The following is a 15,765-nucleotide window of genomic DNA, read 5'->3' on the forward strand; positions in this document are numbered from 1 at the left end:
TTTCAATATTTTACTGTTGAAGTGTTTTACAGATACTTTACTTATTTCCTCTGAGTTAAGTCTAACTACTCTGTGCCATGCCACCAGGGGGTTGAGCACAGGTTAATTTGGGGTTGCTTGTGCCTTACGTCACTAGGATTGTGGTTGCTGCTTGACCAGGGCTCACACTCCAATCAACCAGTAACCCACTTCCTAACTGACCCCATCTTCTCCCATACGCAGGTGTGTTTGTTCAATTACATTCACAACAGGAATTATTGCTGTCCCAGCAATAAAGAGCACTGTGTCAATATTGTCAGACGTCAAACAATACCCAGTAGAGAAATTAATTCTACACCTTAAAATCAGTTGAATACTAGGGCATATTCTGTTTATTGCGTTTTAGCTTCCTTATTTTTGTTAATGTGTCAATTATCTTTCCACTGTTACACATCTGATTTGCCTCAATGTATGTATGGCTGTGTTCATGCACCTTTTACTGTGCCCAAGTCTCGCCAGGATTTTCATATAACTTCCTTAAGAGACATTGTTTGCATGTTTATTTGTTAAATCATTTTTCTTTGCATTTGAGAATCACACAGCAACACTATTGTTATCTTGATTAGACATTGTTATGTATATGCCTTTGTAAAGTGAACCATCAACTGCTAGGGTATCCTGGTGCTGAGCAGGTGTGTGTGCCTAGCCCCGCCTGCGGTAGGGAGAATTCAGTAAGATAGGAGAAGGACTGGGTTGATTTAGACCAAGGTTACGGCTACCTTGTCCCATTTGGAGATGTCAAAACCACAGATTTTCATTGAAAAAACCTAAACTGACTCCGCCGGTGGAAACCCTTGTCCCGGTGGTCAGCCCACCACAGTACACTGAGTCATAGAGGCAATCACCTGCCCAATTAGGGCAGGAGTCCATTATTAGATTTGCTAGCTCAACTATCGTGTCTCGCCTAGGGTCAACAGGCATGGATGTGAGTGAATTGCGTTCTGAGACAAACCTCTCGGCACTTCGGGGCCTTTGATTGCTTGCTTTGCACGAAAACAAACTGGCATTGAGAGCTTGCTTGTAAATACACAAACTAAAATCTCAAGCAGGGTCAAAAAATGCGTATCACGCCCAGCATTTCTCTGAGACTACAGCACAGCTAAATATTCAAGGTAGGTTAATAGGTACCTCCCAGACAGGCTGTGATCTCAAAAGTGGGTGTGTGGTCTTCCAACAGGGAGTAGAGGCTACAGCCTCTGGACACCTGGCCAGCCAGTCGGCCACTAGCCGATCCTCAGATGTAGCGATATAATCCTCAGAAATCATATGCAACACTACAATAACTATCAAATTCATTCAAAGAAATCACAGTGCTTTCTTGACCAAAATAGTCAACAACTAATCACCTAGTGTGAAACTTGGATGTAGCTAATCAGCGATTGACAGCTGACAAGCTTTGATAGCCCATTCATTATTATTTGACCACAATTTGTACTTCCATTCAGTGTGAATTAGCACCATGTTTCATGTTTGCATGCAATATTTTTGGGCTTCCATTTTTATTAGGGACACTTGCATATGCGTTTTTTCATTTCTGCGACATATAACTTTGGGACGAGAACTTAGAGCCACGCCTTTTCAGTTTGCTTTTCTTTAAAAAGCTGTAGTGTAACAGAGTTCCTGTCATTGTTTGGAGATGCAACTAACCCTGACAGACGACAGGGCCCTGTCAAATCAGTGGGCTAGCCCTTAACCTATGTCTGTACTGAACTAAGGCTCTGCCAAAGTTCATATGAAAGAGGTATTCGTCTTCCACCAAGAACCTTTGCTGATTAATACAGAATCTTAAACCACATGGTAAGTAAACGTCAGCTAACGGATAATATTATGATGCAAAACTAGCATACTCTGTGCAGATAATTAAGAAGCATATACAAAGATATGACAGAAAAACACTCGCCCAAATTCTCTAAGAAGTCACAATATTTCCCCCCAAAACATAACGTCAAATGTGAAAACTATCTGCAAACCCTAACTGTCTTACTGGTGTTGTTTTTCCCATTAGTACTATGATGGCAGTTATGGTATGTGGTGCCATGTACATAATTAAATAACCCAAAACCAAACTGAACAATAAGATCGCATGATTTCTGCGAAATATGCTACTTTCTTTCCTCATGTTCACTATTGTACTATATTTCATCAATGATATGCATGTGTATTTGCTTGTGTCCCGTATGTGTGCTTCTAAGATCGCTTGGTGTGTTAATACAGAGAGCACAAAAACTCTGCACCTGGTAGCCACAGGTTTGATTCCCAGTCAGAGTGGTACAGCTTTTCATCTATACGAGGTTGATAGATTAATGTTAGTTAAGGTGTGTCTACTCTGGTACAAAAGAGCAAAATCTAATGTTACACATGTACTCACTTGCATGTGAACATAACACCTAATGCTACCTCTGCCGACTTATGGAGAATTCGTGGACATTTGAAGAGTTATGAGCTTTCTTTATGATTCATCTGCGACTCCAATTGTCTTATAAACATTTTAATAAACGTATCATGTTGCTGAGATCTTTTATAAGTGTGACATATCTAGCCAAAGTCTCCCTTTACCTGACAATTTGACAATCAATGTTCCAAGCTCTGAATTCATAATACCCTATATTTAAGAGAAAATCAGGCAATGTAATTTCCCCCAACAAACAAGACCTTTACTCCTGCATGGCTGGTTCAGGTAGGAGCGGCAGGGCGGGGGGGGGGAGTCAACAGCCGACAGCCAACGGAATAGGTAAAATAACATTTAAAAACCACTTACCTTGCCCTTTCCACATCACTGACTGCGGCAAATGGGCTACCAAGAGTTTCTCCCGCTAATTCCTTGGCCCATTGTAGACTTTCTGGCTCCAACCCAGCAGAAAAGAACACAAGTGTTGACCCTAACATACGGGAGGGCTCCCACTTGAATAGGGGACTAAATAATGAAGGATTCGAGCACCTCCAGATGGATAAAGTGAATACCCATCTTGGATTCTGAGTTTCTATAATTTTTTTACGGTAATTCAAAGCAGAAATCCTGAAAAAGGAGGTGGCATTAGTGTAAAAGAATAGTCAGAATTATGTGTAGGAAATTCTCCAATCATTACCCAGTGCAAAGGATAAGATTGGCGCCTCATAACCCCTTCCTCAGAAATGTATTGGACGTTTAAAGACAAACATGGAATCAGTAGGAAATCTGGAAATAAAAGGAGACCGAAGGACTCCCGACTCCTGCTGATACAAAGGGACTGGAACTGCTCTACAAGCGTCAAATGGCTGGCCTTCTGCTTGCAAGCTGAGGGAATGAAAAATTATGGGGCCATATTATCAAGCAAGGGTAATACATTATCGCACTTATTATCGACGGGAAACTGCCGCTAAAGCGGAGATAAATGGGCTTGATAATAGGGGGCATCTCTGCAGCCAAGGACTATTCTTGAGATTGAAAAAGGACAGAAGGAATTAGAAAAGAGAGGCTTTCAGCTGTTTCCTAAATATGCCATAATTGTCAATTTGACGAAGGGGATCTGGTAGCTGATTCCAGTATCTTGGCGCTAGATACGAGAATGCCTTCCCTCCGGAACGACATAGCCTAATACGTGGTACTTGGAGGAGACTCCACGTCCCAGACCTCAGGCTGCTGTACTTTTGTAATATATATTGATAATCATATTTTTTCTATATTTATTTAAAAGGTAGTGCCGAGGCGCCAAAACGTTGATTACGTACTCCGTCCACTGCAATTTTATTAGTTTTTCACCGCTATTTTTATTATATCTGTTACTTAGAACTCAGTAGTTTTCAATCCTAGTCTTGAATAGCTTACTATAGTATTTCAACATTATTTTTATTGTGGACCGTCATACCCCCCCCACAAAATAAAAGAAGTATGTAGTTTTTTTTATTAACTTTTATTAAAACAATAAATGTAAACGAAACTCAATTATAACTATATTAGAAGCAACTAGAAAAATAACTTTAACAACATACAATATTGTAAACAAATTGTTAAATGGACTCCAAAAGATGTCCGATTGGTAATCTGCAAAACAAAAAAGAAAATTTGAGTTTAGAATTATGTAGATGTGAGTAAATGAGCTGAAGCATTACAAGTTTTGGTAACTCTACGGTTTTACGTGTACGGTGTGCCTCGTACATTTCAGTTCTGTTATACTGCTGCGTTCAAGTGGTATCTATATGGGCGTTACTGACGCCCGTTATGCCGACTTATTTCTAATGCATTGCTATGAAGGCTTTGTAGATCTAGGCCTCTGTGCTTACCATTGTATAAACCTTGCGGCCAAACACTTTAGCCAGTGGAATTCACAAGTTCAGTTGGGCTGTTCTTCTACATGTGCAAGCAGACAGCAGTGTCTATAAGTTTAAGAGAGAAAGAGAAATGATGTCACAGAGAGTGGGAGAGAGAAAGAGAGAGAAAACAACATTAAAACTGTGTCGCAGAGTCTTAAGTTGATATTTTTTTTTGAAAAGTCAGACGTAGATTTACAAGCTCCTTGCGTCACTTTACCCATGTTAAAAGTGACTAATAAGGTTGTGGATGTGTTTGTCAGACTGTTGTAACCTATCTGTTTTCACTGCTCGGAGGTAATTATAGATTTTACAGAGAAGCTGCTGTACACTACGCACTCTGGGCCATAATATCAAGCCTTGTACTTTTGTTGTATTTTCCTGGTAGCGTAAGAGTGGCCTTCTTTTTTCTATGTGATGTTATAGAGTCACCATGTATGTGACCTATTTTGTGACGCATTTTATTGTACAATGCGTTTGAAAAACTAGTTGTGGTAGGGTGTTTTTTAAATTAAACTGTGTACTCTGGTTACGAGTTTGTTGAGTATAGAAGTATATATATTTTGTTCTATTTTGTATTCTATCATAATTGTGCTGACTTTTCTGCTTTAGCGTGCAGTACTATATTATTTTATAAAATGTATAACAAAGTGTTGAAATCACGTTTGAAATTAGAATGTAAGCATGTAAGCTGCTCTCTGTGAGGAATAGCAATGCCGGCTCCCGCAGGAAGTGGGGAGCCGGCTGGGATCGTGGAGGCCTTGCGGCTGTTCCCACAGTCCGCAACGTTAGATTTGAGCCCCGGGGATCGGGTGCTCGGGAATCCACACTGTAAGAATCTTGAAGAGAGGTCTAGATGCACTATGAAGGTCTCTGTAAATGAAGTGGCAGTTTGAAAAGTGAGATTTTTTCTAAAATGGTGGACAACATGCAGTTTTGAAAAAAGAAAAGGATTGATTAGTTGTTCGAGAACATTCTGCACTAAGCTACGATGAATGTTTCTGTGTTTTAAAAGGCTGATTTTTATTGGTTAAGAATAAGTGTTAGCAAAGAACATTACATAAAATAAGCTGGTATATTCTCAAGGGAAGCATACTTGCTGTTTTAATTTGCAACAATGTATGATGAACTTTTCACCTGTGTGCTGAGTTAGGTGTTCCCTGAAGTGTTTCTATGGTAACTGGCAGATTGTGGAATGAATGAAGGGTTGAAAGTTTTGTCAGTTGGAAAGGGTGCAAAAGTTCAAGCAATATAAATGTGTTTCATTTTGAATTTAATGTGGGAATAAATGTGATTTTTTATTTATTTGTATATGTGTGTAGATTGAGTGTGTAGTTTGATCGGAAAAGTTTGCTATTTGCTATAGGACTTCCTGATCCCGTAGGACTGCTTAGGGGGATTTACAATGATGTCCAAGTTCAAAATCTTTGATGGCCTTTGTTGAGCCTTTGATGGCCCTGGGGACCACCGTCTCCGAGGGTTGGCTCTTGTAGTGTTATAGGGTGCCTATTCGTGGGAGTGTGCTGTTTGCTATGGTTGGGCGAGAGTTCTCTTTGAAGTAGGAAAGCAGATTGTTTTTCGTCTGAGAGAGCAGTAAGTAAGGTAGTTTCTCTGAACAAAAGCAATTCTGGCTCCTGAATGATGCAGGGAGCCGGCTGGTACCGTGGTGGATATGGGGCTCTACCTACGGTCTTGAACGTTATATTTGAGGCTTGGTGGATGGGGTGTCCGGTGATTGTAAAAAATGAGTGATGAATGCTATTTATTTTTTTACTGTATATTTATTGTGCGCGTACAGTGCGAATTTTGGAAGTCGTTCCATAAGCGTACGTAAGCAAGAAAAATGAATTAAAAATAAAACATTTACAGATATTTATCAAGTTTATGCGTTTATATCTTTGTTGCTTGTAATGAGTCATTTTTGCTTTATTGGTACTTATAAGTAAGTGCTTATCCATAGTCTAAATTTGTTGAGGAGCAGTGTTTTATACAGTGCTGAACTTTTGACCTCTGTTGACAGTTGAGTTTTGCATGATCTGTTGGGGCTAGGGTGGAAAGTTATGTCAGTTGGAAAGGTTCGGAATGTTAAATCAATAGAAATGTGTGTTTTGTTTTGAATTAATGTGTGCAGGATTTTAATTGGTTATTGATATGTATGTATGTGTAAAATGAGAGTAGAAAATGTTCCATTTGGCGGTTCTGCTGCAAACACAGAACTAGAGAGATTCTGTACAAGAATATCCACTGTGTGAGTGGTATTCTTCTTAATCTACAAATCAATTTGAAAGGTGAGTTGATAAGTTGTATGGGAGTGTGTGCGGTGCATCTTTGTACATTATGGAATTATGGGGTATATCAAGACAGGTGATAATATTATTGCCGCTTTGTGGGTAGAAAACTTCCGATAAAGCGGTGATAATCTTATCGCCTGTCTTGATAATATGCCCCTATATTCGTCCGTTGTTAAACGTTTTATAGTAGTAAATGTGTTTTGCTATAATGCATGCTGTAATGTTTTTTTTTGTTTAATATCAGTTTGTACGTCTCTGTACATTAAGGGATTATGGGCCATATTATCAATAAAGGGCGATACATTATCGCCGCCTTTATCGGCAGGAAACTGCCGGTAAAGCGGTGATAATGGTGTTGATAATATGTCCTTGTGAATTGCCATAGAAGCCCAGGTTAACACTAGAACCTGGGCTGCTATGGGAATTTACAAGGGCCTATTATCAAGCCCATTATCGCCGCTTTAGCGGCAGTTTCCTGCCGATAAAAGCGGCGATAATGTATCGCCCTTTACTGATAATATGTCACTGACGGGCATATTATCAAGGACCGGTGTTAAAATTATCGACGTGTTATGGGCAGGAAACTGCCGATAAAACGGTGAAAATGGTCTTGATAATACGCCCTTGTTAATTCCCATAGAAGCCCATGTTCTGGTGTTAACATAGGCTTCTATGGGAATTAACAAGGGCGTATTATCAAGCCTAGAAGTGGCCTGTGGAGGGATTTGCGGTGGGACAGGCGGGGTGGGGGGTGATAAACAACGGAATCTGGATGATTTCTTATGGCGTTCCCCAGGGGTCTATCCTGAGCCCTGTATTGTTTAATATCTACGTTAGACCCCTGGCCACCATAGTGGTGGAAGCTGGCCTCACTTTATTCTCTTCCGCCGACAATATGCATATTATCTTTTCTCTTTCAAATGTGGAAGGTGGCAAAATTTCTGTTCTGCAACAAGGATTGACTCGAGTCTCTGAGTGGATGCGCAGTAACTTCCTTAAACTTAATGGAGATAAGACTGTGGTTGTTATCCTGGGCAAGGGGAGAGATTCATGGGGTCCTCAACATTGGCCCAATGAAATGGGACTTATTCCTCAATTGCCCAGGTGCGCAACCTCGGATTCCTCATTGATGAGAAGCTTACGATGCGCCAGCAGGTAGTAAAGGTGGCTTCCATCTGCTTTGTCACTCTAAGATGGCTCCAAAAAATCCTTTGGATGCTTCCTGTCCCCACACAGAGGATGGTGGTGCAGGCGTTGGTTGTTTCCCGCCTGGAAATGTCCTCTACTTAGGAGCTGATCTAGCTACGTTACATAAACTTCAGGTTGTGCAGAATGCGGCTGAACGGCTCCTACGTCATGTCCTTCGGAGAGCCTCCGTCTCCCAAGCACTCCATGATCTTCACTGGCTTAGGATTGCCAGTGGAATTAAGTTCAAGGCTCTCTGTTACATTTTTAAGATTAAACAAGGCTCAGCTCCTGCATATCTACATGACCTCATCCAATCCTACCATCGCAGTCGTTCCTTGAGATCCTCTGGGAAAGGTGATTTTGTGATTCCGAGATTCAGGCTGGTGAAGATGGGCGGCCGCTCTTTCTCCCACCTGGGCCCGAAGTTCTGGAATGCTTTACCTGTTGTTTTAAAAACTGAAACCAATCTTCTTTGTTTACGCAAGGGACTTAAAATGTGGCTCTTTCAGTAATTACTTATGGTTGCTCTCTTCAGTAATGACTTATGGTTGCTCTTTTTCCCCTCTCCTAATCTGTCCCTTGGCGCCGGGAAACCCACTGCGGGTAACTGTGCGCCTTATACATTAAATAAAATAAATAAATACATTGTAGGTAAGTAAACAATTAAATTAATAAAACGAATTTCTGGTCATATTATCAACAACATAAGACGAAACATTATCGCCGGTTTTATCTGCAGGAAACTGCCGATAAAGCGGCGATAATGGCCTTGATAATATGCCCTTGTGAATTCCCATAGCAGCCCAGGTTAACACCAGACCCTGGGCTGCTATGGGAATTTACAAGGGCCTATTATCAAGCCCATTATCGCCGCTTTATCGGCAGTTTCCTGCCGGTAAAAGCGGCGATAATGTATCGCCTTATGTTGTTGATAATATGCCCCTTCGTTCCGTGCCCTGCATCATATTTTGCGATGCAGGGCGCACTCCGAAATTCGGGGCATATTATGAAGGACCAGTGTTAAAATTATCGCCGTTTTATCGTATTCGTAGCGTATGCTGAGAATGATTAGCAGTAGAAACTATGGTGGGATCACTCTCTCACTGTCAAATCAGAGCACAGGGCGCGCTATGAGAATAGTTAGAAGTGGTCACTTATTGCAGATCCGATTCAGCTGTGTGGCTTATTGTGCGATGTTAGCAGCCATCGCTTACATGATTACGGTAACTGAGCGTGTGGTTTGCTATAAAAAAGTTGTGTTTACTCCTCTGTATGGTAAGCTGAATGTTTCCATCTGGCCGTCGATTCCGACCTTGAAAGAAGAGTCAACCAAATGAGCCGTATAAGAGCGCTATTGTCTCAAAAAGAGGTCGCTCTTACATCTGCTAGAGAAACATTTGCCCTTCATGTAGCAAACACCCGCACAGAAGTGTATGATTTATTGAATACAGACGTCCCCCGGAATTTTAGGGAGTTAATTTAGACTATCTTTAATGCGTCCTCGAGTAGGGGGTTAGCTTACTTTTTTAAAGTTATAAGCATTGTCCTTGTGACTTCTGTAGAAACTATTGGGCACATGCATCAATGTCAATTGCATTCCCAAACGGTGCGAATCGCAAATTTCGACCGTTTGCGAATGTAATTGACAAAATTGGGATGCATCATGTCATTCGCAATTTTAGAAATCGCAATCATGTTGCGATTTCTAAAATTGTGATTGCATTTAAGAAATCGCAATTTGCGATTTCTTAAATGCAATGCATGAACATTTTAAATTTGCGAACTCGCAAATAGGGAGAGGTAAATTACCATGAAGTTGACCTTCATGGTATTTTGCGAAAACTTTCAAAAATGCACAAAAGTGCATTATTAAAAGTTTCATTTTACACACATACATGCCCTTGGGGCATGTGTGTGTGAAAAATGCACTTAAAGTTATATTTCAGGGGTGCAGGGGGGTCCTTTGGACCCCCCCCTGCACCCTTGAAATTGTATTCTCAATTTGCGATTCGCGAATTGCGAAACAAATTGAGAATGACTTCCCATTCATTCCTATGGGCCTCTAGGCCCATAGGAATCCATAGGAAGGGATTCCTTAATTGCGATTCGCAAATTGTGAATCGAAATTAATGAATTTTAAGAAATCGCAAAAAAAATTGCGATTTCTTGATGCATAGCCTTTTGCGATTTCTTAATTGCGATTCCTTAAGTTTCGCAATTAGGAAATCGCAAACGGCAACAATGATGCATGTGGCCGTATATTTGGTGTCTTGTCGGTGTTTTTCCATTCGATTTTTTCCAGCATCTTTGGTGAATTGTGCTTAATGCTCACATTAGTTGCCGGTGTGCTTGTATTAATTTGTTTACTTAAAAATGGATGCACATCTTGCAGCAGACGACACTATTTCTCGGTTGTTGCTGGTCCGCAACCGAATGCTTAGTTACTATGGAGCACTGCCTCTTGCAACGTTGAGTGCAGCTTATGTATTATCGTTTCGTTTTCTCCTTGTTCACATGCATTCAACCTGTGTTCCATTGCCTGAGCTGTGATTTCGACTGGGCCCTGGATTTGTGTCTCGGCAGTACGGTGTCTCCCAACGCGGATTATGACCAGCTGATGAGCCCCTTATTGGTTCATGACTTGCTCTATTCTGGCGGCGGGATTATGGCTTTAGCAGCAACACATGGAATAATGGGACGTTGGAATGTTTTTGCAGCGGCGCATGACTTCTTGGCATGCAGTTACATTGAAGATGACCCGAGTTTTCCTCCAATGGTGATAGAGGCTCCGGTCGTTGAGGAACATTCTCACTATTGAATTGGATGGCTGAAATGTTTTCAGATGAGAACAATGACTTCCTGTTGGAGGCTGTTGCTACATACTGTGCTTATATGCTGGTGGAATAAGACTGTTTGATTTTTCTACCTATTCTTTATTATTTAGTTACTGCTTTTTATCAAAGATCGAATAATTTTTTTTACAAAATTGAAATTGACTCTGCTTTTTAGGCTTGGACTCTGCGTTCGTAATTTGCCCACGTTTATATTATGTGCTTCGGTCAAAGAAATGTGTCGTGGGCTGAGCCTTGCACTCACACCGTGTTAAGTTAGCATGGATTTATTAGAAGCTTAAACGCCATTTTTGTTTTCCTGCTCTGGTTTGTACCCAACACGCACTTGCAATATTGTTTAGAGAAGGCTGAGTATTTTGCTTCATATGAGAATAATTTGATATACTACATTTGTAGACTGTCTCGCTACTTTAGTGTGTATAGTGAGAGCATGAAACATCAAGGTTATGTTGGATACTGTGTGTGTTATTCAGAATGATGTTCGCATGTTTGAGCCTTAAGAGATATGCAGCTGTGGCATCTCTTATACTTGTGCATTTAGTAATGAAGTGTGCAGGCATGATTACACATAGTTTGAGAACATTCGCAAGTTGACAGTTTGTGTAGAACTCAATGTGATCCACTACTGCTGAGTAACAGAGGTATGGGTTTGCCTATGTAGTCGTATGAGATCTTCTGTAGTTATAAACTAACCTGCTAAGTAGGGAGGGTGAAATTTAGGTATATTTTAAATCTGTTTCCCTTTTGCATTATAGGATGCTTTCTCCCTTTGTATTTTATGGAATAATAACAATGCTGACAACTTTGTTTCTGATAATATGTTTGCTTGTATTATGTATGGTACTGGGCATGAGATTACGGTGTTAGAAATAAACATTTCAAAGTTGCAGGTGAGTTTATTAAGTGCTTGTTTTGGACTTGCGTAAAAATTTAACGAAAGGGTGCTCTTGTTATCTACCTACTCTGAGGTAACCTAAGTCGCATGTTGTGGGTTGACTAATAATTGGTGTTTTTGCGATAGGAGGAAGAACCAATGAGTCACTGTTTGCTAGTCTGGGGTACTAAGGTGGGGTTTGGAACACCGTAATTCACTGAGGTCGTAAGTCTTTATGCACAGTTGTGTGTAGGAGCAGAATCACTGCAACAGTAGTTACAACAAAAAGGCTCAATAAAGGGCCTTGAGTTTGAATCAGAATATGAAATTGAAGAATAATTAATAAGTGCAGCCAAGAAAGGGAGCAAGTGTGCAAATTTCATAGTGCCTTCTGCCGGGGTAGTTGTTATAATAAAAAGCGTAGATAAAGGGCCTGTACTTTGAATTTGAATTAAAGAAGAATGATTGGTAACCCCAGCCAAGAAAGGGAGCAAGTAGGTGTGTGTATGTGTGGATGATATGTTGATTGAGCAGAAGATGAAGAAGGTGAAAAATAAGAAAGGCTGCAGACATGCAAACTTTGTACTTCTTTGTAAGGGAAGTGCCTGTTTAGTTTTCCTGTGCATATATATATATATATTGTTTAAGCAAAGCCAAGGAGCATTTGAGAAGGCACTCAACGCTCTCCCCGCTGTGGACAAGCCCTGCTGTCAGTCGCTATTAATGGCATTAAATGATTTCTTGCATGGTCCGACGCGTTTCAGGGCTGGCACGCCCCTTCCTCATGGACAGGCACAGGGGAAAAATGATAAGACGCCTCACCTTTACTTCACCACTTTTATTTGATGAGGAAAACGCCCTGTGGGCGTGGCATCTTTTTGACATCCAGCAGCTTGCTGGTATTTGTAGTCCCGGTGAGGCGAATAAGTATTCCTTGAGTAGGTTCAGTTTCCCCTAGTGTAGTTTTCCTTTCATTAAATCCTTTAGTAGGCAAATGTCCATGTAAGCGACCTTCATCTCCCAGGAGAAAGCGTGCATCCCAGAATGGAACAGTTCCCTTCCGAAAGCCTTCTCGCACTCAGACACGCAGCATGCAGTTTGTCTGGAACGAGAATGGTGCTCTCCTCCACGGCCAAGGCGCCGTGTGAAAAATGTTTAAGCAAAGCCAAGGAGCATTTGAGAAGGCACTCGACGCTCTCCCCGCTGTGGACAAGCCCTGCTGTCAGTCGCTATTCATGGCATTAAATGATTTCTTGCATGGTCCGACGTGTTTCAGGGCTGGCACGCCCCTTCCTCATGGACAGGCACAGGGGAAAAATGATAAGACGCCTCACCTTTACTTCACCACTTTTATTTGATGAGGAAAACGCCCTGTGGGCGTGGCATCTTTTTGACATCCAGCAGCTTGCTGGTATTTGTAGTCCCGGTGAGGCGAATAAGTATTCCTTGAGTAGGTTCAGTTTCCCCTAGTGTAGTTTTCCTTTCATTAAATCCTTTAGTAGGCAAATGTCCATGTAAGCGACCTTCATCTCCCAGGAGAAAGCGTGCATCCCAGAATGGAACAGTTCCCTTCCGAAAGCCTTCTCGCACTCAGACACGCAGCATGCAGTTTGTCTGGAACGAGAATGGTGCTCTCCTCCACGGCCAAGGCGCCGTGTGAAAAATGTTTAAGCAAAGCCAAGGAGCATTTGAGAAGGCACTCGACGCTCTCCCCGCTGTGGACAAGCCCTGCTGTCAGTCGCTATTCATGGCATTAAATGATTTCTTGCATGGTCCGACGCGTTTCAGGGCTGGCACGCCCCTTCCTCATGGACAGGCACAGGGGAAAAATGATAAGACGCCTCACCTTTACTTCACCACTTTTATTTGATGAGGAAAACGCCCTGTGGGCGTGGCATCTTTTTGACATCCAGCAGCTTGCTGGTATTTGTAGTCCCGGTGAGGCGAATAAGTATTCCTTGAGTAGGTTCAGTTTCCCCTAGTGTAGTTTTCCTTTCATTAAATCCTTTAGTAGGCAAATGTCCATGTAAGCGACCTTCATCTCCCAGGAGAAAGCGTGCATCCCAGAATGGAACAGTTCCCTTCCGAAAGCCTTCTCGCACTCAGACACGCAGCATGCAGTTTGTCTGGAACGAGAATGGTGCTCTCCTCCACGGCCAAGGCGCCGTGTGAAAAATGTTTAAGCAAAGCCAAGGAGCATTTGAGAAGGCACTCGACGCTCTCCCCGCTGTGGACAAGCCCTGCTGTCAGTCGCTATTCATGGCATTAAATGATTTCTTGCATGGTCCGACGCGTTTCAGGGCTGGCACGCCCCTTCCTCATGGACAGGCACAGGGGAAAAATGATAAGACGCCTCACCTTTACTTCACCACTTTTATTTGATGAGGAAAACGCCCTGTGGGCGTGGCATCTTTTTGACATCCAGCAGCTTGCTGGTATTTGTAGTCCCGGTGAGGCGAATAAGTATTCCTTGAGTAGGTTCAGTTTCCCCTAGTGTAGTTTTCCTTTCATTAAATCCTTTAGTAGGCAAATGTCCATGTAAGCGACCTTCATCTCCCAGGAGAAAGCGTGCATCCCAGAATGGAACAGTTCCCTTCCGAAAGCCTTCTCGCACTCAGACACGCAGCATGCAGTTTGTCTGGAATGAGAATGGTGCTCTCCTCCACGGCCAAGGCGCCGTGTGAAAAATGTTTAAGCAAAGCCAAGGAGCATTTGAGAAGGCACTCGACGCTCTCCCCGCTGTGGACAAGCCCTGCTGTCAGTCGCTATTCATGGCATTAAATGATTTCTTGCATGGTCCGATGCGTTTCAGGGCTGGCACGCCCCTTCCTCATGGACAGGCACAGGGGAAAAATGATAAGACGCCTCACCTTTACTTCACCACTTTTATTTGATGAGGAAAACGCCCTGTGGGCGTGGCATCTTTTTGACATCCAGCAGCTTGCTGGTATTTGTAGTCCCGGTGAGGCGAATAAGTATTCCTTGAGTAGGTTCAGTTTCCCCTAGTGTAGTTTTCCTTTCATTAAATCCTTTAGTAGGCAAATGTCCATGTAAGCGACCTTCATCTCCCAGGAGAAAGCGTGCATCCCAGAATGGAACAGTTCCCTTCCGAAAGCCTTCTCGCACTCAGACACGCAGCATGCAGTTTGTCTGGAACGAGAATGGTGCTCTCCTCCACGGCCAAGGCGCCGTGTGAAAAATGTTTAAGCAAAGCCAAGGAGCATTTGAGAAGGCACTCGACGCTCTCCCCGCTGTGGACAAGCCCTGCTGTCAGTCGCTATTCATGGCATTAAATGATTTCTTGCATGGTCCGACGCGTTTCAGGGCTGGCACGCCCCTTCCTCATGGACAGGCACAGGGGAAAAATGATAAGACGCCTCACCTTTACTTCACCACTTTTATTTGATGAGGAAAACGCCCTGTGGGCGTGGCATCTTTTTGACATCCAGCAGCTTGCTGGTATTTGTAGTCCCGGTGAGGCGAATAAGTATTCCTTGAGTAGGTTCAGTTTCCCCTAGTGTAGTTTTCCTTTCATTAAATCCTTTAGTAGGCAAATGTCCATGTAAGCGACCTTCATCTCCCAGGAGAAAGCGTGCATCCCAGAATGGAACAGTTCCCTTCCGAAAGCCTTCTCGCACTCAGACACGCAGCATGCAGTTTGTCTGGAACGAGAATGGTGCTCTCCTCCACGGCCAAGGCGCCGTGTGAAAATTGTTTAAGCAAAGCCAAGGAGCATTTGAGAAGGCACTCGACGCTCTCCCCGCTGTGGACAAGCCCTGCTGTCAGTCGCTATTCATGGCATTAAATGATTTCTTGCATGGTCCGACGCGTTTCAGGGCTGGCACGCCCCTTCCTCATGGACAGGCACAGGGGAAAAATGATAAGACGCCTCACCTTTACTTCACCACTTTTATTTGATGAGGAAAACGCCCTGTGGGCGTGGCATCTTTTTGACATCCAGCAGCTTGCTGGTATTTGTAGTCCCGGTGAGGCGAATAAGTATTCCTTGAGTAGGTTCAGTTTCCCCTAGTGTAGTTTTCCTTTCATTAAATCCTTTAGTAGGCAAATGTCCATGTAAGCGACCTTCATCTCCCAGGAGAAAGCGTGCATCCCAGAATGGAACAGTTCCCTTCCGAAAGCCTTCTCGCACTCAGACACGCAGCATGCAGTTTGTCTGGAACGAGAATGGTGCTCTCCTCCACGGCCAAGGCGCCGTGTGAAAATGTTTAAGCAA

The sequence above is a fragment of the Lissotriton helveticus genome, chromosome 1_1 (genome assembly GCF_964261635.1).
Source record: "Lissotriton helveticus chromosome 1_1, aLisHel1.1, whole genome shotgun sequence".
Classification (NCBI taxonomy): domain Eukaryota; kingdom Metazoa; phylum Chordata; class Amphibia; order Caudata; family Salamandridae; genus Lissotriton; species Lissotriton helveticus.